Raw genomic sequence first — 22,636 nt, 5'->3', positions numbered from 1 at the left:
AACAAGAACTAGCACCATGTGCACATTTAATCTTGATCTATGGACCAGTTTGAGAACCTCTGACTTTGGAAATGGGAGTCTACTGTATGGAATATAAAAAATGGAAAGGGCAGGGGTAGCTGGGAAAAAACACAAGAGAAAGTAAAACTTAAGTGACTCACTTGACTCTCATATGAGAGTCTAAAGGCCACAGACTTAGCATGCATATATGGATCTAGGTCTGATCTGATTAAAGGGGGGGAAGACAGATAACCTAATGAACAGTACCAGGGGACACACAACAGAGACTACTTCAGTGGTTTTGGGCAAATGACTTAGTCTCTATGCCTCAGTTTCTCCATATATAAAACAGGGATAATAATGCCTCAGAAGAACTTAATGTTTGACTTCGAAGATGTAACATTAAGTACTAGCCTTCCAAATACACCCCATCCTCCACAGCAAACCTTTCCATAATTAATAAAATTTAGAGCAGTTATAAATAAGGAGGGTTCAGGGAAAAATCCCCTTTAAAATTTACTGTATAAGGATCCCCCACACATTCACTAACCCTTTACATAATGAAATGACCAATACAGACATCTAGGCAATAAGCCTATTTAAATTAAAAAAAGCAGCAGCTGTAGATCCGTCTAGTCATTGCTGATCCATCATAGGCAGAAAAATCAATAGAGATCGCCTTGATCAGCAAATTAAACTGAAAAACCCACCCCAAGGGGGAGGGTTTATAGCCAGGAAGGGGGACCTTTGGCACCAATGTCTAAACTGCAGGCATAAGCCTTGCCACCCTTTTGCCGGCTACACCTTTAGCAGCAGGAAGGACAGTCGAGTGAAACAAGGCCAGGGGAGGGGAAGAAAAAAAAAAAAAAAGAGGGGGGACTCTTATTCTGACATGAGATTCAGTCTGGCTGCCAGCCGGGTTAAGTGCCACGACTGGGGCTCAACCAAGACACACAAATATGTCCACTCGCCTCCCCCTCAGCACACCTTCCCCACCCTGAAGACCACTCCCCACCCCCTAAGGAGCGTATGCTACACTTCTCCCAAGATAGGAGGAGGGACAAAACAGCCCCCCTGCTACTAACCCCCCCCCAAAAGACCTCAAACTGAAACGCACCCCACTTCTCTAACTACACCCCCCACTCCCTCCAGCACGCCACCCCCACGCAAAATATGCTACCCACCCTCCAACAGAAGAGGCAGATCCGAGTCGGACCATTTTAAAATCGCGCCGTTCAAGGCAATGGGCTTCCCCCTGCATCCAACTCCACTACAAGCTCTTTCCAAGCCGGGAGGGAGTGTGTGAGCGTGTGATGGTGGAAGAGGAGGAGGAGAAGGAGGAGGAAGAGGAAGGAGGCAGGGTTGAAAGCTTGTAATAACTTTCCGAAACAAATGCTCTAAAGGCTCTTTAAAAAGCCCCAAAAAACCGTGATTTGCACCCAAATCAACCGCATTTTAAGACTCTTCCTGCCTGGAATTTTGGAGCGAATCATACAGTAGAAACTTTTCAGGCACCCTAGAATTGCAACTCCCTGGTTTCTCTTTCATGGCCCCCACAAGTAAAGGTACAAAACTATTTCCTTTCCAAAAGTATAAATTAAAAAAAAATCCAAGGCAGAAATACAGTTAAATTCTAGCAGCCGGACAAGACTTTGCACTTTCCTGAGGTTAACAAGGGCTGGCTTTAGCCCCTTTATATTTGGGGAACGCTCTCTCCAGTTCCCTAAAAGCAAAAGGAGGGGCATCCATGCCAATTTCCTTTTACAAATAACTTCTATTCCCTCCTCCCCCCAAAGTAACCCCAATAAGAACTTTGAATCAGTGAACTTACAGTCAGAGGCACTACCCCGTAGCTCCCCACAGATCCGCACGATATAGATCCTTTCCCGGGATTAAATAACTAGCACCCCGAGCTTTTTGTGCAGCCGGGGATCCCTCTCTAATCCTCTCCGCTGCTGCTCCCCTTGCCAAATAATGCGCTTCTTACACATGGAGTCGCGGCGTCACTCCACAGAGCATGCGCACCGAGGCCAGCACACTTTAGCCCATTGCTAGCTACCCCCCAAACACAAGGGAGCTCTTAATTAGCTCCAGCCTTGCAGCTGGAGGCTCTTGCTGGGTGCCGGGACATATGGAGCAGCTGGGGGTGGAAAGGGTCGAGTTTCCGGGCAATGGTGGGCCAGGTCTGTGACCTGGGGCACCATTGGTAGAAGGGGTCAATGCACATGGCACAAGAACAGGGATTGGCTGGGGGGTTGAGAGACGCCAAGGGAGGGATCGAGATGGGTTTTAAGGAGTTGCTGCTTGCAGCAGGGGAATGATCTCTTCTGCTACGTACGCTCTGGGCCACGTGGATAAGCAGCCAAGAGGAAGAGGAGGGTGCTGCTGGCAGCGGATTCAATAATGCTACTAGCCGGCTGGCCCTGGCAGGGGCTCCACGTGTTGGGGGGTGAGTATTACAGTGGAGCGGCTGCCTGCATCCGTAACCAGGTGGGGTTTACAGCTCCATTTATCTTTGCAGTGCGACGGCAGCCCGGGGCTTACTCCTAGATCTTGAGCGGTAGTGGCGCTGCCCAGGGTCGAGTGTGCAGAGGTTCGCTGCTACTTCATCTCCTTTCGAGGCAGTATGGTCTACTCCGCCCTCCGCAAAGAACCCCAGCCACCACGTGACTTTTTAGGTCCCACCAATTTACTGTCATGATGTGAGATCCCAGCTACAATCTATTGGGCCATCTATTCCTGCGTTTGACTCCATAGTCTGGCCACTGTTGCCTTCCTAAGATTCCACCACCTGTGCCAAAAACTTCCCAGTGCTTCACTCTGGTGGAGCTTAATGTTTGGCCAGCCAAGAGCTGAGCTCTACCTTCTTTCCTCCTTTCTTAGCCTATAGCCAACAGCCCTGAGGCAAGTAGGTGGTACCCCAGGGCAGGAGTGGATTTACCATGAAACAAATGATGTGCGGCATGGGGCCCCCAAAATGCAGGACAAATATCTGACAACCTTCCTCTGAGTCCTGGCCGATGATGCAGCCGTAGCCGGTGGCCCCACACCACTCCCAGAAGTGGTCAGCTGCTGGCATGCCTCTGGGGGGCGGGAGGAGGTGGCTCCACGCACTGTGCACAGAGACCCACTGTCCCCTTTCCCCCCAAGGGGCATGCAGAGATGTGCCAGCAGCAGGGCTAAGGCAGCTCCCTGCTTGCGCTGCCTGCCTCCCTCTCGCCGTGCAATTTTGGTCCTGGAAGCAGCTGGCATGTCCCTGTGGCCCCTGGGAGTGGGGGGTGTCTCCACACACAGCCCCAAATGCCAACTCTGCAGCTCCCATTGGCCACAGTTCCTGGCCAATGGGAGCTGTGGGGACGGCTCCTGCAGGCAGGGGTGCATGGGGACGGCTCCTGCAGGCAGGGGTGCATGGAGACCCCCTGACCTCAGCCTAGGAGCTGCTGCCGGTGGGGGTGGGGGAGGGGGGGTGCCAGTTGCTTTGGGAGATGCAACACCCCCCCACACACTCCAATCCCCAGCCCAGAGCCCTCACCCCTCCTCCAACCCCCTGCCCCAGCACAGAGACTGCACCCAGCACTCAAACTTCCTCCCAAAGCCCACACCTTCTCCTGCACCCCACCCCCCTGCTCCAATCAAGGTATCTCACTTTTTTTCATTTACTTACTCATAGACTTTAAGGTCAGAAGGGACCATTATGATCATCTAGTCTGACCTCCTGCACAAAGCAGGCCACAGAATCTTACCCATCCACTTCTATAACAAACCCCTAACCTATGTCTGAGTTATTGAAGTCTTCAAATTGTGGTTTGAAGACCTCAAGCTGCAGAGAATCCTTCAGCAAGTGACCCATGCTGCAGAGGAAGGCGAAAAACCTCCAGGGCATCTGCCAATCTGCCAGGGAGGAAAATTCCTTCCTGACCCCAAATATGGCTATCAGTTAAACCCTGAGCGTGTGGGCAAGACTCACCTGCCAGCACCCAGGAAAGAATTCTCTGCAGTAACTCAGATCCCATCCCATTACAGACCACTGGGCGTACTTACCTGCTGATAATCAAAGATCAATTGCCAAAATTAGGCTATCCCATCATACCATCCCTTCTATAAACTTATCAAGCTTCCCATTACTTGTATAGGAGGAGGATGAAGGGGAAAAGAAGAATGGAAAACAGGGGGAAGATAAGAGAGAATGTTCTCTTTCTTGGCTGGGTCTGGTGGGAGGCCCCCCCAAAAATGAAGTTGCTCACAGGGCCCCACTAACTCTAAATCCACCACTGTCCTAGGGTTTTCCTTATTCTCCCAGCCTCCGGTGTTGGGGAGTGGGGTGCGGAAGGTCCCTGGCTAGACAAGCAAGAAAGGGCTAGGATGGTCATGGAGGCAGCAAGTTTCTTTCCAGGTGAAGTGGGAGAGACTCCTTTGGTTGTAGGTCTCAGCAGAGGTCAAGGAACCAGTAGTAGTATTACTCTGATACTTCACCGTGGATTGAGGGGGATAGGACTCCAGCTGCTCCTAAAGCTGGAAGTTACTTGGAAGCTAGTATATAGTTTGCTGGGGACACTCAGGGCTTTGGCAGGATTTAATAGGTTTTATTATGCCACAGGTTGGTGTGGTATTAGATGCTTGGAGGCTGAGGTCAAAAAGACTGCTGGTTCACATAATGTTCTATCTGTACATGTGCTGCACAGTACAGTCCCCCAACACAGAGAACTGATGACTCTGGATAGAAAGAGGAGACTAAAATTGCCTAGCTAAGTTTGTTTAGTCTAGCAAAATGATGGCTGAGAGGATAGGATTGCTCTCTTTCTAACCCCCGCATTCTGACACACCCTTAAACACCTAGGAGGGAAAAGAGATCTTGCTAAGGGACAATGATGGCACAAGAATAAATAGCTATAAAGTGACCATGAATAAACTTAGGCTGGAAATTAGAAGATAGCTTCTAATAATCAGAGAAGTGATATTCTGGAACATGTTTCCAATAGGAGTAGTGGGGGGCAAACAACCTAACTAGCTATCAAATGGAGTTTGATACATTTATGAATGGGATATGACAGGTTGCCTGAGATAGCTGAGGATTGGACTAAATGATCATGGAGGTCTGTTCCAGTCCTATGTAGACAACCTACAGGATGCAGAGTCCTATCACAGAAAAATGGACTTGTGCAAATCACTCAGTCTCTAGGACACCATCTCTAAGACCACAAAGGAAAAGACTTGGACAGCATCAAAAACTGAAATAGCTTCCCTGCTGCATAGGAAGCAGCAACAGGGTTGATGGGAGATTAGGTATGAAGACTCCTGTACCTAAGAATCTCAAGATGGCCCATATTATTGCTAACTAGAATTCCACACTGAGTTCATTCGATCATAACTAAAAAAAGCAGCCTGAGAGATCTCTTTAAATACATAGAAAAATATGCCTCAGTTGTAGCATACAACATGAATCTGCCTCCCTCTAGAGAGGTAAAGACTAGGGTGCACTATTAAGTATGGAAGGAAGAGGCCCCACCCCAAATAACTTGCCCAGGATCTACACACACACAAGCAAATCATGCTTGTGGGATGGTTTTATCTGTATGTTTACAATTCCTAATGAAGAACCTTTGAAACTGTATTGTGCCACATCTTAAGGCTGTCAGGTAGATTCAGGTGGGCCAAGTTATTACTGGAATTCCAAATTGGCTGTGGTGCTGAGCTCTCTAACTTGTTTCCATTACTTAACCTTTGGTGTGGTCCCTGAAAGACTCCAGGTAAGAATCCTCCTCTTTCCTAAATCAAACTGAAACGGAGCTCAGTGAATGACTTAACTGACTCTGAGGTTTGTTTGGTATGTTAAGGGTTCTGACCAGATTATAGTTGTGATTCAGGACTACAAAAGAAGGGCTGTGATGGCTAAATCAACTTTCAGACTATTACCAGTTCATTCCAGGGGCTTGGATTTATCTGGCTTTACCCTGGATGGGCATTTGTTATGACAAGACCAATAGGGATTTCTTGTGTAGCCTCTGAAAGGCTCCAGTTCATCTCGCATCTAGACTGGGATGTTTTTGTGGGAGGTGATCTGTTGACTGGAAGCTCATCACCTTAATGGTTCAGGACAAAGTGAGGCACTGTTGAATCACTTTCAGCATCAAGTATCATGTTAGAGTTTCTGTTTGGCTTTGGAAGAATGAAGATCCTGCCCCCAGATTCAAACCTCTACCACAGTATTTCTTTTAAAATCCAGGTGAGGCACACATCTTGTGAAAGAAAATGAGCATACTGCAGGAGTTTGGAGAGATGAAAGTAGCCACTGACCTTTGCTTGTCAGGCTCTGACTCATGTGCAACCACCATGTTAAGGTTACTAGGGATATGCAGAAAGACTTCTCTGTCTGAGAGGTGGCACTTTAACAATTTACTGGTTTGTTATCCTAGCACTCCAAATGGGAGTGGCCTTCTGATTTACAACTGTATTATGCATCTGGGGGGTTGTCTGAGTGCTTCATTTTCAGGGGGTGGGATTGTTTTTGTTCTGTTTTGTTGTTCCATAACACATTTTGAATATAGTGTGTCTCTAGTATGACAAAATGCAGCTCTCTCTCTCTCTCTCTCATTCTTGATTCTAGTAATATGATATTTGATGACTGGCTGTTGAAGCAGACAGATTCCAAGTTTGGGGGGTCTCTATGGTCTGGCTTCTTCCTGTGGATCACCTCCTGTAATTTATAGCCCACGTAGAGACTCAAGGGCTGGATTGTTTCAACAGCAGCATCTTATTTGCCAGCAGCATCCTCTGTTTCCCAGGCAGCTAGGTATGGGGAATCTTGCAAAGAGGTTATCTGAAGAATGGGCTAGATCAGATCCTCTCACAAAAGATTCATTGCCTTCTCATTATAAAACAGCATGAGAACTTGGGAGTATATCGGGAAGACTACAGCATCAGAAGTGGAGAGCCTCTTGTTCCACACAGTATTTACAGCAGCCATCTGCCATCTTCAAGGTTTGAAACTTGGCAATGGGACCAGTTGGATGGCCTGCCTTGGAACCTTGTTGCCCAACCACCATTAGTTGGGGATATGCCCCTTCTTCCCTCACCATCCCCAAAAAATGCCTCCACAAAATAGACTAAGATTCAAAGTTCAGTGGTGCACCTCTACTGACAAAGGAAGAAGCTATGCCTGGAGGTTTATCTGCTTATATAACTGTAGGGTGACCAGATAGCAAGTGTGAAAAATCAGGACGGGGGTGGGGGGTAATAGGAGCCCATTTTAAAATATATATATATATATATAGGGACTGTCCCTATAAAATCAGGACATCTGGTCACCCTATATAACTGGCATGGGGAGGGCTTGTTTGTCCTGCATGAGGATGGATGTTTGCTGACATTTTTATTTTATGGCAGTATTCCAGAAGCCTTTTGGCTCTTCTTGGCTGCTTCCAGCTGAGCTTTAGCCCAGTGCATTTTAGACTGAGGTAACAATGTCTGCAGTGGCAGCTGGTTTGCTGTAGGACGGTCTATGTTCTGGCCTTTGGTAGCCGGGGATCAAATTGCTGTAGTGTGTCTGTGCATCAAGAGGGACTGAGTAGAGGAGAGAGGATTTCTTTTGGCAGCTGTATCTCTCTCTTCATGCCCAGGATCTGTGGATGTAGTACTATATCATGGGTGCACAAACTAGTGGTGGAGCAGAACTACATTTACACACCATTCAGCTGTACAAGGGATGAGATAGGACCAACTCCTACCCTTAACATATTATCTGATGGAAGAAACTCCTTGGTGATAAGGTATGGAGATCATCTCTTGGTTAAGCTTAAAAGACTGAGTGGTACTCAAACAGATGTATTTGTGGCAAACCTGACTTGGCCAAAACTAGTGCCATGGTTCATAATGAGTGATTACAGAATTTGTAAAAGCAAACTTTAAAATAAAATAGGAAAATTAGAACTGCCATTGGGGTGGCTTTTTGAAATATGACCTTGTGTATGACTCTTCAGAGTTGTTCCACATTGTATGGGTACAACATTACAGATTGAAGAGAACACGTTCCTTTTGCCCACCTGTATGCTGATGGAAAAACTTGTGGAACTGAGGTGTGCCAGCTAAGTGACAGGCCAGTAGCATTTAGTAGGTAATGATTTGAAGGTGGATGTAGTTCAAGTGCAGCTGCTATTGGTGTGAGATGCAGGAGGTTATAATAGGTTGGTCTCTCTTTGATGGCAAAGTTCAAATCCTTTGTCAGATGCTGCAGTGGAGATGGGGGATTCTTTTCTCAAAGTGGTGCAGGAGGGTCCTTCAATCTTGAGACATGAAGTAAGAGTTGGGGAAGCAAACTAGTACTGGAGTTTTAAAAGTTTGTCAGCTGTGGGGATTACTTGAAAGTTGTACTGGTATTACAAATATTTAACCAATAAAGTTGCAGCGTGCTGCCATTTAAACCACAAATCATGTGTTTGTTGTAATTGTACCCTGAGCAAAGGCAAAATACCAGTGCCACAGAATAGTGTGTGCATGGGAATATGTAGACAAGGTGCAGTAACTCACTCACAACAGATCTGTGCAGGATGCTGAAATGATATACCTCCCACCACTGACTTATGTGTAAAGTTCTATGAAACTACTACTAGATAAGTGGAGAAATGCTAGAGCTTTAACTAAATCTTTAACTACCACAGATATATTTTTGGTACACAAACTTAGGTAAGTATAACCTCTTCTAATATTTTTCAGAAAGTATCTTAGGAAGAAAAAATTGGTAAGACTTAACAGATGGCTAGTGATGCAAAATTTATTATAACTTTAAGAATTCTGCTGGTCCACATTGTTTCTCCTCTTCCCCCCCCCCCTTTTTTTTTTTTAATTTAAAAAGACAGAACTACTTAGTTGTGACCAGCACAATAATCTGACACTTGAAACAAGGGTAGTCACAGAAGTGGTAAATGACCCTCTCCTCCATCCCCACTTGAAAAGTTATTTACATGATACACTTAGAGAAGCTGGGGTAACTCTCCTGCATTAAAGTAGTATTATTTAGGAACATGCATTGGGTGCCCTAAATATCAAAGCTGATTCTAAAAAATTTCCTCCTGGCACTACTAAACTTCGTGATCATGCTAAGTCTTTGGTCACACCGATTGAATATTTGGGCACCTGCATGATCCATTTGAAATGGTCTCACTATAATGCAAGCAAGTAAACAGTGTTGTATCTGCACTTGTATCTACTCCTGGGCCTTCACTTGTGTTTATCATCTAGTATGCTGACAGACATGGAACTATTATACCCACATAAAGGTTAGTTCATAGCTTTAAACAAAGCTGTTTATATGGACATTTAAAAACACATGAATAGATTCTGCATGCCTGGAGCCACACTGCCTTGCCTTTATGAACACTAAGTAGTGAGCAAGGTCAGTACGTGTAAAGACCTAGAGTGGTGCAGAAAATATTTCAGTAAGTGATGTTTTTCCCTGTGTCAGTAGCCAACAGAAACTGAGCATGGTGCTGGACGTGCCTTCTTTCATATGAGACTTAAAGCTAAGGTGTTGACCAGTTGCCCCTTTCCACAATATCAGAACTTCTTAGAGTAAGGCTCTGTTGCTCCAGTGTCCTAGTCAAACATCAATTTGCATAATTACACTTTTACCTGCCTGAATTCCCTCTGTAGCTTCAGTTTGAGAAGCTATTCACTGTGTCATAATATCATGATATTCCTATGTAATATTAGTTTCATAACAGGTGTTTGCATTTCAGTGGTGATGGAAGTGATCATATATAAAATACAGCTTGTTTAAAAAGTACATAACGGCCTTACCGGGTCAGACCAAAAGGTCCATCTAGCCCAGTATCTGTCTACCGACAGTGGCCAATGCCAGGTGCCCCAGAGGGAGTCAACCTAACAGGCAATGATCAAGTGATCACTCTCCTGCCATCCATCTCCATCCTCTGACAAACAGAGGCCAGGGACACCATTTCTTACCCATCCTGGCTAATAGCCATTTATGGACTTAACCACCATGAATTTATCTAGTTCTCTTTTAAAGTAAAATGACTTGAGATCTTTCAGAGTGAAAAATGATAGAAATGTAATGTGAGAAGAGAGCTTCTGCTTAACCTGATGGGGGTGGGCACAATTACTTTGTCATTCTAACAGTTCCCTTCATGACTCATGTGTGATATGGTGCCTTTGGAGGAGAAATATAAAAGGAGAAGGAGCTACAGAAATAACTTTGATCCCATTTTTTGTCAAAGAATTTTAAGTTACTGTGATACATATCACCTGACCACATGGTTACTTACTGGAAGCCTTCAAATAAAATGAGCATTTTATAACACCAGCAGTTTGAAGAGTTCAATGTCTGGCTGTAAATAGGCTTGAATCCTGCAAAATAGTGTGTAAACAAGTATTAAAGTTGGGCTTACACTGGTTTGAGGTGTGGTACTAAACTCTTACCACATTCAACAAATGTCAAGTTTTCAACAAAAGCCAGAGCCTAAAATATTTACAATCATTTTAAAAAATTACTCGACATAAATACTTGAAAATGAAAATACATCCATTATCTGAACTTTCACAATGAACAAAATCTCAAACTGCTTACAACTTCTTCCATACACCTTTGCCAGTTACTATTCTGCAAGGATGATTGAGGAACAAATTTTATAAATATAGATACAGTTCCTAAATCTGGCCTATAATCTGATAGGGCAAAACTATACAGAAGCTATTTTAGTAAGCATCAGACAGCCATCAGAATTCCAGAGTTGAGATGGGCAGGTTCTAGGTGACAGTGTTCTGCAGAGGAGGGCATCAGCTCCACTTCATTAATGAGACTCCTATGTGGACTGGTACATGGGCTGGCAATAGGTGGGTGGCCCTTTCAGTGTTGCCAGTTAGGCTAATGGGACAGAAGCAGTTGTGAGGTTTTACTGTGTTTTTGTTTGTTTTTTGGGGGGGGGGGAAGAGAGAGAGTTAGGAAGAACTAGAATTAGCATGTCTTAGCAGCAGTAAGCTCAAGTATATGTTTATTCTAAGATGAGGTGAAACAGTTCCCATTATGAATGGGGCACAGATGCATAGGATAAAAGTGGCATACATATTCTGTTCCAATAATCAGAGCTGATGCAATATGATCCAGATTCATGCTAAAGCTGAGCATCTAATTAGGAAAGCAACATGATTGCAGCTGGAGCCATAAAGTCCTGCTATTAGAGCATTCTCCCCAAGGTCTTTCCCTAGTTCCAACCATCAACTCTATGGATACTAACATGGCTCATCAACTTGAGCAGTAGCTCTTAACCTTTCCAGACTACTGTACCCCTTTCAGGAGTCTGATTTGTCTTGCATACCCCAACTTTCACTTCACTTAAAACTATTTGCTTACAAAATCAGAACTAAAAATACAAAAGTGTCACAGTACACTACTACTGAAAAATTGCTTACTTTCTCACTTTTACCATGTATCAACTGGAATAGAAATATTGTACTTAAATTTCAGTGTGCAGTATAAAGAAATAATTGTATGAAATTGTAGTTTGTACTGACTTTGCAAGTGCTTTTTTTTTGGGTAGCCTATTCTAAAACTAGGCAAGTATCTAGAGAGTTGATGTACTCCCTAAAACAGGAGTTCTCAAGCAGGAGTCTGAGGCCCTTTGGGGTGGCATGAGCAGGTTTCGGGGTGGGGGGGCAGCTAAACAGGTCCAGCTTTAGACTCATTGGGGCTCAGGACAAAAAAGCTAAAGCCCCACCATCAGGACTTGACAGTGAAGCCTGATCAGCTTAGCTTTGCGGGGGGGAATTGCCCTGCCTGCTACACCCTAATGTCGGCCCTGGCTTTTATATGCAGAATAGTAGTTGTGGCACAGGTGGGCCATGGAGTTTTTATAGCATTGGGGCAGGGGGGTCTTCAGAAAGAAAAAGGTTGAGAACTCCCACCCTAGAAGACCTGCATACCCCTAGGACTATGTCTATCCCTGGTTGAGAATCACTGAACTATGCTCCAATACTTCCTCCTTCTCATACCTATAACTCAACCATTTTGTACACACTTCACCAAACTGTATCTGGAACTCCTTGCTGTAATGATAGAGCAGAATTAAATAGTTGGCGGAACCTGAAAAAAGGGTGCATGGTTTAGGATAAATCCTAATACATTGAAAGGCAGGTGCTTAGAATGCTATGAATTCTATAGAAAAGTCTCTAAAGTACTGACAAGCAATGCTAATTCTCTTATTAAATCTGAGACTCACTTGCACATCAGAGCTCACACTCTCACAAACCCTTCAATAAGGAAAGGTACAGAGGGACAGGATGGCTTAAAGGAATGGTGAATGTCATTATAGCACCCGGGGTCGCAAGGTTATTACATGGGAGGGGGGTCGAGCTGTCAGCCTCCACCCCAAACCCTGCTTTGCCTCCAGCATTTATAATGGTGTTAATATATAAAAGTGTTTTGAATTTATAAGGGGGGGTCACACACACAGGATTGCTATGTGAAAGGGGTCACCAGTACAAAAGTTTGAGAACCATAACATTATAGCTTTCACCATTCAAGCCTTGTAGATGGGAGGGGAGCAGTAGATGTGATATATCTTGACTTTAGTAAGGCTTTTGATACTGTCTCGCATGACCTTCTCACAAATGGACTAGGGAAATACAACCTAGATGGAGCTACTATAAGGTGGGTACATGACTGGTTGGAAAACTGTTCCCAGAGAGTACTTATCAAGTGGGATCCCACGAGGATCAATTCTGGGTTCTGTTCAGTATCTTCATAAATGATTTAGATAATGGCAGAGAGAGTACACAAAGTTTGTGGATGATATTAAGCTAGGAGGGTGGCAAGTGCTTTGGAGAATAGGATTAAAATTCAAAAGGATTTGGAGAAATGGTCTGAAGTAAATAGGATGAAACTGAAGAACAAATGCAAAGTACTCCACTTAGGAAGAAACAATCAGTTGCACACATACAAAATGGGAAATGACTGCCTAAGAAGGAATACTGGGGAAAGGGATGTGAGGGTCATAGTGGCTCACAAGCTAAATATGAGTCAACATTGTAACACAGTTGCAAAAAAGCAAACATTATTCTGGGATGTATTAGCAAGAGTATTGTAAGTGTGACAAAGTTCCTCCTCTACCTTGGTGGGTCCTGTGCTTATTTGGCAGATTTGCTCACTTCAGTGATCTTCCCCACAGTCTAGATCAACTTCTCCTGTGTCTGATCAGGAGTTGGGAGGTTTGGGGGGAACCCGGGCCTGCCCTCTACTCTGGGTTCCAGCCCAGGGCCCTGTGGATTGCAGCTGTCTATAGTGCCTCCTGTAACAGCTGCATGACAGCTACAACTCCCTGGGCTACTTCCCCATGGCCTGCTCCAAACACCTTCTTTATTCTCACCACAGGACCTTCCTCTGGGTGTCTGATAATGCTTGTACTTCTTAGTCCTCCAAAAGTACACCCTCACCCTCTCAGCTCCTTGCGCCTCTTGCTCCCAGCTCCTCACACACACTTCCTCTCCTCTGGCTCCCCCGTCCCTGACTGGAGTGAGCACCTTTTTAAACCCAGGTGCCCTGATTAGCCTGCCTTGATTGGCTGCAGGTGTTCTAATCAGCCTGTCTGCCTTAATTGGTTCTAGCAGGTTCCTGATTACTCTAGTGCAGCCCCTGCTCTGGTCACTCAGGGAACAGAAAACTGCTCATCCAGTGACCAGTATATTTGCCCTCTACCAGACTCCTGTACCCCACTGGCCTGGATCTGTCACATAAGCAAGACACGAGAAGTAATTCTTCCACTCTATTCTGTGCTGATTAGGCCTCAACTGGTGTACTGTCCAATTCTGGGTGCCACATTTCAGGAAAGATGTGGAAAAATTGATGAAAGTCCAGAGAAGAGCAACAAAAAGGAGTGAAGATCTAGAAAACATGACTTATGAGGGAAGATTGAAAAAAAATTGGGTTTTAGGCTGGAGAAGAGAAGACTGAGGGGACACATGCTAACAGTTTTCAAGTACATAAAAGGTTGTTACAAGGCAGGGGGAGAAAAATTGTTCTAACTTCTGAGGATAGGACAAGAAGCAATGGGCTTAAATTGCAACAAGTGTGGTTTAGGTTGGACATTAGGAAAAACTTAACTGTCAGGGTGGTTAAATACTGGAATAAATTGCCTAGGGAAGTTGTGGAATCTTCATCATGGGAGACTTAAGAGCAGGTTAGACAAACACCTGTCAGGGATGGTCTGGATAATACTTTGTCCTGCCTTGAGGGCAGGGGACTCTCAAGGTCCTTTCCAATCCTGCAATTATATGATTATACTGTGGCAGGTTACTACTGCCTTTAGTCTGCATCCATCCCAATGCAGCAGTGTTAAGTGGTCAACAATTCTAATGGCTAAATACAGTTTATACCACCTAACTCCTGAGAAATTGCACATGGTCCAGATCAATCCTTAGGAGTCTGGTAGGGAGAGCAGGAAGTACCTGCTCAACTGTTCCGTAATTAGAACCTGCAAGGAGCCCAGGCAAGTGGGCTACCACCTATACCTTCTGCAGGAGGCTGCAGCAGTAACCTCCACACAGCCACCAGTGTGGAGTGAGGGGAACTTGCCAGCTACAATTCCGGGAGGATATAGAGGAGACAAGACTACTCCCTCCCTATTGAGAAGAAACCTAGGGAAGCCAGTCTTTCCCATTACTTTCTGTGGATAGTCTGTTGTATCTACCTCCGCACGAAGGAGTGAGGCTGGGTACCGGCTGCCCTGTGCACCTTTAGATTCCATTAGCCTGCAGCCTAGAGTGCAGAGGTGTGGTCTGCCACCACAAGCAGAACAAGGGTGGCGGGATACGGCCCTCACATTTGGCTCTGGCTTGCCAGAGCCAAATGTATCTTTTCAGCAGCATGGCCAGCTCCAGCAGCAAAACACCATATGAACATTCAGAAGGTTGAATAGTTATAAGGCATTCAAAGCACTAATGAGGTTCACATACACACATTACTCTAATAATAACACTATGAAAATCTCTTCATATTGCTAGGTTTGGTGGGTCTATTTTTGATTTAGTGACTTAATGAGGTTTAATCACATATAAAAGTGGGTTTTCTTAAGATTCCACATCAAAAGGGATAGTTTTAAATAGGAGCTAAGAATTATGAGGTGAAACCCAATCTACAATAAGTGGATTGCTTTAAACTTTGCTCCAGAACATTCATGCTGAAATGCTTAATATGCACCACTGATGGTGCTGGTCTTCCATACATTTAGTATATTGGCAACAATTCTCTAAGAAGACTTATACTAATCTAGAATTAGTGTAGGCCAAAGTGTCTTGATTTATGACCTTTAAGAAACTGTACTGTCATCACAGTTGTATAGGAGAGGTTAAATGGGCATAAGTAACACTATACTGACCAGTAAATAAATCTCCCACTTTGATTTTTAATCTGCGTGCATCATTATTTGGCAAGAAATATCTTGTGCGTCTGTGGTAAAACCACCTACCTACATTTAGATCAAATTTGGTCTCAGAACATTGGTACTTGAGTCACATTTACTTAAGTACTACTAAAAAAAACCCAAACAATCCAGACATACACTTTTCTTGGTAGTTGTGATCTTAGTACAATTAACAACCTATATTAGAACTTAACATTTTCCTAATATCAGTATACAGAAACAGTTTAAATATGAAGAAAATAAATTGTCTAAACTTAAAAGCAAACACATTCTTTTGTTAATGGGGATTGAATTGCAGAGTTGTGCAATGGACCAGATGCTCAAGAAAACAGGAATGCAACTACTTTTAAATTTTGTCTCCTAAATCTGTTCTGTTCCCCTCATTTCCACTATCTACCTACCTATGACAAATTGGTGATGTATTCCTTGCACTTATGGTCCAAAAGCCTTCTTTGGCATAAAATGGGCAACCATGTAACTTAAAAAAAAAACTGGGGAGGGATTTAAAAATAGTTAGGTCATTGGCCAAAAGTTTGATTTTTTTTTTTTTAAATCAAGATACATCTTGATATGTTTTTATAAAGGAAAAAAGCCTAAAACTTAAGCATGATGCAACTAGTGAAGCAGCATGAGGAATCATAACAATAGCTTTAAGATGGCTTGTGCTAAGAATGAAAGGAATTCCACAGACTTAAGACTAAGAGAACTTCTATTATTTATTCATGGGGAATTAGCATTCATGCTGTAAATTCACTTGCAAGTCACAGAGCATAGAGGTTATCTGTTGCCCAAATGGAAAACCTTCACTTCTGGGAATAATGTGAAATGTATTCTGGACTGCAGCAAGATACTTTATAGTCTTGAGAATGTCATAGATCAGAAACAGTGGACTTTCCATGATCCAAGCAGTGAGGTGAAATGAGTCTAAACTAGGATGAAAGATGAGGCTGTCTTCCTGGGACAGAAGATCTGTTAATACTAGTAAGTGGAGGCTCCTGTGAAAAAACTAGGAGACAAATGAATATTGCATTTCCCAAGAAGGAGCAATCAGAGTGAACTGGGCCCAGTCCTGTCTCTTCTCTTAACCAGCAATGTTATCAGTTGAAAAGGAAATAATAGATTCCTTGCTCTAGTTCAGTGGTTTTCAACCTGGGGTCTGCAGACTATGCTTAAGATTTCCAAAGGGGTCCACACCTCCATTTAAAAAATTTTTAGGGGTCTGCAAATGAAAAAAAGGTTGAAAACCATTGCTCTAGTTCATCAAGTCTTTAATGGACTTTCTATCCCCACCCACTTCGGAGCAAAATCAAGGACATTTGTTGTAAAAATCTGTGAACAGACAGCTCCACCTCCTGAAAATAGGTCTACCACAGTCTGCTTCACTCCCTGTGTGTTAATTTTGTGCTCTGCAACTTACCTTGTTTGGCAGCAAGATATATATCCAATGAGTTAGTCCCACAGGGCCATCAGTTTGACAGAATGGCTGTAAGGGAGCACCCCCTTGCTTTTTATCAATCTGTTACATTGCCTGTTAGCATTTTTACCTCTTGACCCTGATTAAAAGCAGAAAGGCCTTATATAGGGTTCACATGGAGTTTGGCTTTCCACATATTCCATCTACCATGAACTGTCATGAGAATCAGGACCCGCAATCACTGACTGGATGCCTCTAATGATTACTAGTAATTGAGGGTTGAAGGAGATCGGTCTTTCATTTCCTACCAATTAAGAGACTCAAACTTTAAATATCCAGAAGTGCCCTTGTCACGTACACCTGCTAACCTATTACTGTAACTCATCTGTAGTCTGTTGTTATGTACATAGAGGAAACCCTGAGGCCTATTAGTCTCTTCTCTGGAATGAAAACCTTTATTTGAACAGTCTAGGATACTCCACACTTAAAGGAATAAAGGCCCATCTCTAATATTGCTTATGAGAAATCTGCCAACCAATTTAGCTATACATCAGTTGGATAGCTGATCATTTGAGATTTTGTTTTTTAAATCTCTCTGAACCTTCAAGTTGTGTAACAGCCAATGATCCTATTTTTGTTATCCTTGTCAGTCCCCTTTCTCCAGTCTTGCTCACTTGTTGCATCTTGTCTCAACTAGACTGTAAGCTCTCCAGGGCAGAGACTGGTACTGTTTGTATACAATGGGGACCAGATCCTTTACGGCACTTCTCATTGCTACTGTAATACAAGTAATCAAAGGCTGCTGCTTTTGAGGCCAATAAAACATTTCCACCTGAATGCATTGTTCTTTGTTGAACACTTTGTACTCAAAGATTTTAATTTTTCAGAGAACTGTCAATTCATAATTCACTAACAATCCAGCATTTATGCACCTGTGTTCAGAGATTTGGGATGTAAATAGAGAACCTGATCCTGCAACAGGAAATCTGGGAGAGCTGGCATTGGAGCTCCCACTGTTACAGGCAAGTGCTCTGAGAACCAAATGAATATGTCCAAACTGGAGCTGCAATCATCGCTTGGGCCTTATCCTTTTTTGCTCTTTGTGATCCTTTGAATATGAAGTAATGGAGAAAAGATGCACATAATACTGTCAGGAATCCATAGTTCTTGCCAGGTCTGGAGCAAAAGTAATTCTACTTTGCATCCTCTTTCATGAGGAAGACGCTCCATTTGTGGGTTACTCCATCCCTAGAAGTAAGACATAACCATAGTGTCCTTGAGGGACTGAGTGAGCTGGTTGGTGTCTTTCCTTGCTGAAATGTCTTCTTTTTCAGCAGCATGAAGATGCAGAAGCAATGTTGGCCCTGCACTGTAGACACCATGCCTAAAACCTTGACCATCTCCTGACAAGACTAATGTGCTCCCCCACCTATGACCGATCTAGCAAATGACTGTGACACTGGACTGATCTGCTCCTGACTTGAAAGAGGCTTTGAAAGTCAATCAGATGGTACTGATTCACCCATGAAAGCTCATGCTCCGATACGTCTGTTAGTCTATAAGGTGCCACAGGACTCTTTGCTGCTTTTACAGATGGTACTGTTTCAATACACTTGTGAAATTTTGACTCAAGCTCTCTCTTTAAATTGAAATTGTTCAGATGTGATCCCTTACAGGCTCTGAGTATGTCACCAGTGAGTGTCCTGAATCTTTAGGACATAGTTGCTATTGATTCCATACTGGCATTGTTGCCAGTACATGATCCTTAACCAGACCTGCAAAAGCCTCTGTTAAAGTCTAGGCAGTCTGTCATATAGGATGCAGGAAGGCACATTTCCTGAAGGACTTTGCTGTTTTGTGACTGGTATCTCACAAGCTATTGATTTCTGAATATCTTGGAATCTGTGTTTGGGGCATGAGGGGCAAGATGTGTTTCTTTTGGGGGTTTGGAAGGTAAGTGGACTTGTATATGTGGAATGAAGAACTGCTCCTAAACTCCACAAACTGTGTTGATGTAGGTTCTAGGGGTTTATGTTCAATCCAAGGGCAGCTTGGATCCTGTGGCAGCAGCTATCCATGTTTGGCCATAGAGAGTCCAAAGAAAGCACTCTGTACTTGTCAAGAGTTCTGGCCATACAGAACATTAGATCTGATGAAAATGGGTATCCTATCTGTAGAAATCCCAAGAAATGCAGTTAGGTATAAATCAATTTTCTTCTTTCTTCTGGAGTTCTTTGAATACAAGACTTTGAACTAGGCATCAAGCTTTCTTCTCTTGCTAAAGACATTGCTGGCTACAGGTAGCTAGGCTCCTCAAATTGCACATGTAAAGTCTTCTGATGTAGGGATTAAAAATCATACACCATAAAACAGGACATTAATGTAAGCAGTGGAATTATTGGTTAGTAACAGGCATAAGTGTCAAGCAAGATGGGGACAATTTGCACCCAGACTTCCTATTGGGATCATTCTTGTCACACTACACAGATAAAAGTAGCAGGATGGAAAATACAAGGATAACCTTACAGTAAGCTAGACACAGAACTAAAGTCAAGTGTGTAAGTCTTGCAACAATGCAGAAACTAATTAGTACAACTCTACATTTGTCAGTGCCTTTTAAGGCACAACTAAAGAGGGAGGGACTTTCTGACAGTGACAGGGAATTGAGGAAGGGTTATGATGTAGTTCCTTTTCTATCGTTGAATACTCAAAGTTGTGAAGGGGCATGTACAATACCTCAACTATCTCTGCTTTTTAGAAGGTTTAAACTAGATATCATCATTGCAAATGCATCCCAAGAATAAGGGTCTGAAAATACTCCTAAGGGAGAATCCCTTCTCACAGATAGCATCACTTAACCTTGATTTAAAGTCATAGCAATGAGTGTGTGTAGTTCCGTTGACACGAGATCTGGGTTCTGTCTCTCACTTCCTATATTGTTTTGGGTCAGTCACATAACCTCTCTGTACCAGTTTCCCCACTTGTAAAATGGGAGTATATTTTTCCATTGGGGCAGGCTTCAATAACAAATTGTAAAGAGCAGAGAGTTAGAGAGTGTACGCAACTCAAACACCTAGCTCCCTCAGCCATCTGCACATCCCCCTAGGCTAAAAGGGGCATCTTGGTTGAGAAGCTGGCAGTGTCAACTTGCTGCAGCTACTTCTACTAGAACCTTTGTTTCCTAGGAACATTAGGAAAAGGTTCTTAATCAGTTTGGAGTACCTGAGAGACTGAGTTGGATGCAATTACCTTTTCTATGCATCTAGAATCAAACCTCCTTTAAAATACACAGCAACAGAGCTTAGCAAAACAATGGACATGTCAAATCAAAACCATTTTCATCCAGGATAAAGCTGTGCACTGCTCCTTAGGGACTACTATTTCCTTGTCTGACTTCAACCCCAAAACTATTCTGGACATAAAACTCTTTAAAAAATAAGTAGTGGGAGAAGAAAAATATCCTTCTGCTCTCCTCTCTGTTTGGACCTTTTTTTACTCTCATTTCCCTAACACCATCTTCAGCTAGAGACCAAGCACAAAGCACTTTCAAGACCAAAAGTGAAAGCTTCAAAAAGTTGTGACTGAAAACAAGGCATTAGGTTAGGAACTGTAAGAGAGTGCACTACAGATACTTTTGGACTTTTCATTATAAAAATCCTCCCTTTGTTTGTAATTACTTTTTAAAAAACTTGTTTGGTCAAAATCAAACAATCATGTCAGCATCTCTCGAGCCATGCACTCCTTTCTTAGATGGAAAGGTGACAAAGAGCTTCTGATAAGCTGTTTAGTTAGAGCATGTTTAACACAAACCAATATTTTTAAAGATGAAGACACTGCCTCCTTTGACTTTTCCCAGTTAACTCTTCCTTTCATGTGGAAAAGTTACTGTGAATGCACAGTGAATACTTTCTATAAATATGTAAGGTCCAAAGTGTATCATAATAAAATTGACATTGCATATTCTCAAGGACAGTTGTGTGTCCATGCAAGTTGAGTTTCAAGAAAACATAAGTACATGATACTGATCTAAGCCAGACTGTGGGTAGACATAGAGCAAATTTCAATAAAATGTTGTCCATTGAAGAGCACTGCACTTCTAGGATAGCTATCAGAGTTCATACTCCAGTTTATTATAGGATTTACCAACATAATTCCTCTTGAGCAAAAGGCAAACTTGAAGTTATTGCTCTGTGGAACATGACAGCTTTTTCCATAACCAAATTGCAAGTCACTGTCTTCAATGGTAGTGTCATCTCTGTCCCCAACAAGACTAGAGCAAGTCAGTTCCATAACATGCTTTTCTTTTGCAGGACAAGTCAAAAATTGAATTCATTTTTAATATGATTGCCAGTTACGATCGTTCATGCTTTTTTGGGGGATAGGAGGGAGGAAGAGACGGGAAGAGGCAAATTTCAAAGGAAGGGTGTTACAGTACTTAGAGGTTACAGCACCCCTGAACTAGAAATACAGTCTGTATCTCATGCTATCAATACGCACAAACTAAAACTAGTTGCAACTCTGAGAAGAGTCAAATGTTAACTTAAAAGAACAGTCTGACCGTTCATAGATCTCCCAACATTTATATAAGCCCTTCACAAACAACATATACATAAGAATTTCCCCTGAAAGCTTTATGGTGGAACAGACTGTCTAACAGAGCACAGCAATTCTATACAAGTTTTGGCCAGGAAGAGAGGAAGAATACTGTACCCAGTTGAAACTACAGGTGGACTTTGGTAAACAGATTGTAATTACCCAAGTTGAAACTTGGCCAGGACACCAAAGCCAAACACCCCTACTGCTGCAATAAAAAGTGTCAGGGAATTTGCACATATGTGATCAGAATCTCTAATTTACATCACAGCCCAAAGAGGATACCTCCAATAATAAACTATACCTAATACGATGGTGAGGTGTTGGCTGTGAGAGAAGACTGCCATGTACTGCATCATCAAATCCTCCAGTACCCTTGGTTTTTTTCTTGGATAGGAGGGAAGCACTTACCAGACAGGCCTTATCCTGAATCTGTAAAGGGCATAAATCGTGCAAGAGGAAGATGTTACAAGACAATCAAATTCTATGGTTCCAGTGTTCTCCTGAATGGATAAATTCTATACTTGTTTAATAATTCCAAAAAAGGACAGCAGAGCTCTTATCTGGGTCTCTAGAGATTTAACATCCTTGGCATTGTATCCAGAAGGAAGGAAATTTCTCACTTCCCCAGCTATTTCGGTTATATAAAATCAATTGTTGGATAGTCCATGAATACGAATTGAAGTGATTACACTTGGACTTAGATGGTCGTTAGAGTTGCTTATTTATATACACGAGCAATAACTTATCAGTAAATATACACATGTAAATTATTGCTAGGTCTCCATAGCCCTTTTATCTGTCCAAGAAATCTTTAAAAATTGACACTTCTTGTTAGATAAAGACTCACTCAACTTTGTATTGGCATCATAACTGATAAGTGCCAACTCTGTTATATGATAGTGCCAGCAGCATGACAGGTTCAAGAAATGTGGGCCTTTTGAAGTTACGTGTTGGGAGAAGGGGGGAGAGACAGAAGGCCCAAGATTGTGTGACTACCCCACCACCTACTTCAAACTTTTATGCTTTGTCATCTAGGAGAGTGAGGTTCAGTTTCATGAAAAATGGGGAAAACAGGAAAAGTATCAAGAACTAGTGGAATAAAAGATAGAGGTTACTGTTAACTAAAGAAAATCCTGTGACATGCCCCAGCAAGAATAATAATAAAGGTGGAGACATCCTGATCTAGTAGGTTCAAGTTGCT

General features: G+C 43.0%; 1 protein-coding gene across 12 annotated transcripts in view; it reads right to left on the bottom strand.

The window, feature by feature from the left end:
* Window positions 1–22,636, bottom strand: part of GATAD2A (GATA zinc finger domain containing 2A) — a 113,814-nt gene that overhangs the window by 87,012 nt on the left and 4,166 nt on the right. For 5 of the 12 annotated variants that reach the window (XM_039515519.1, XM_039515521.1, XM_039515524.1 and 2 more), the window contains exon 1: window positions 1,832–2,058. The exons of 2 other annotated variants lie outside the window; for them this stretch is intronic. The gene's annotated coding sequence lies outside the window, so the exon portion shown is untranslated. Of the gene's footprint in view, window positions 1–1,831; window positions 2,060–22,636 lie in introns of those variants that run through there. 5 more of the 12 variants (XM_039515513.1, XM_039515514.1, XM_039515512.1 and 2 more) reach the window with 2 other exon arrangements.

The sequence above is a fragment of the Mauremys reevesii genome, linkage group 26, assembly GCF_016161935.1.
Source record: "Mauremys reevesii isolate NIE-2019 linkage group 26, ASM1616193v1, whole genome shotgun sequence".
NCBI lineage: Eukaryota > Metazoa > Chordata > Testudines > Geoemydidae > Mauremys > Mauremys reevesii.
The sequence above is the reverse complement of the archived record's forward strand: the minus strand, read 5'-3'. Positions and strand labels throughout refer to the sequence as shown.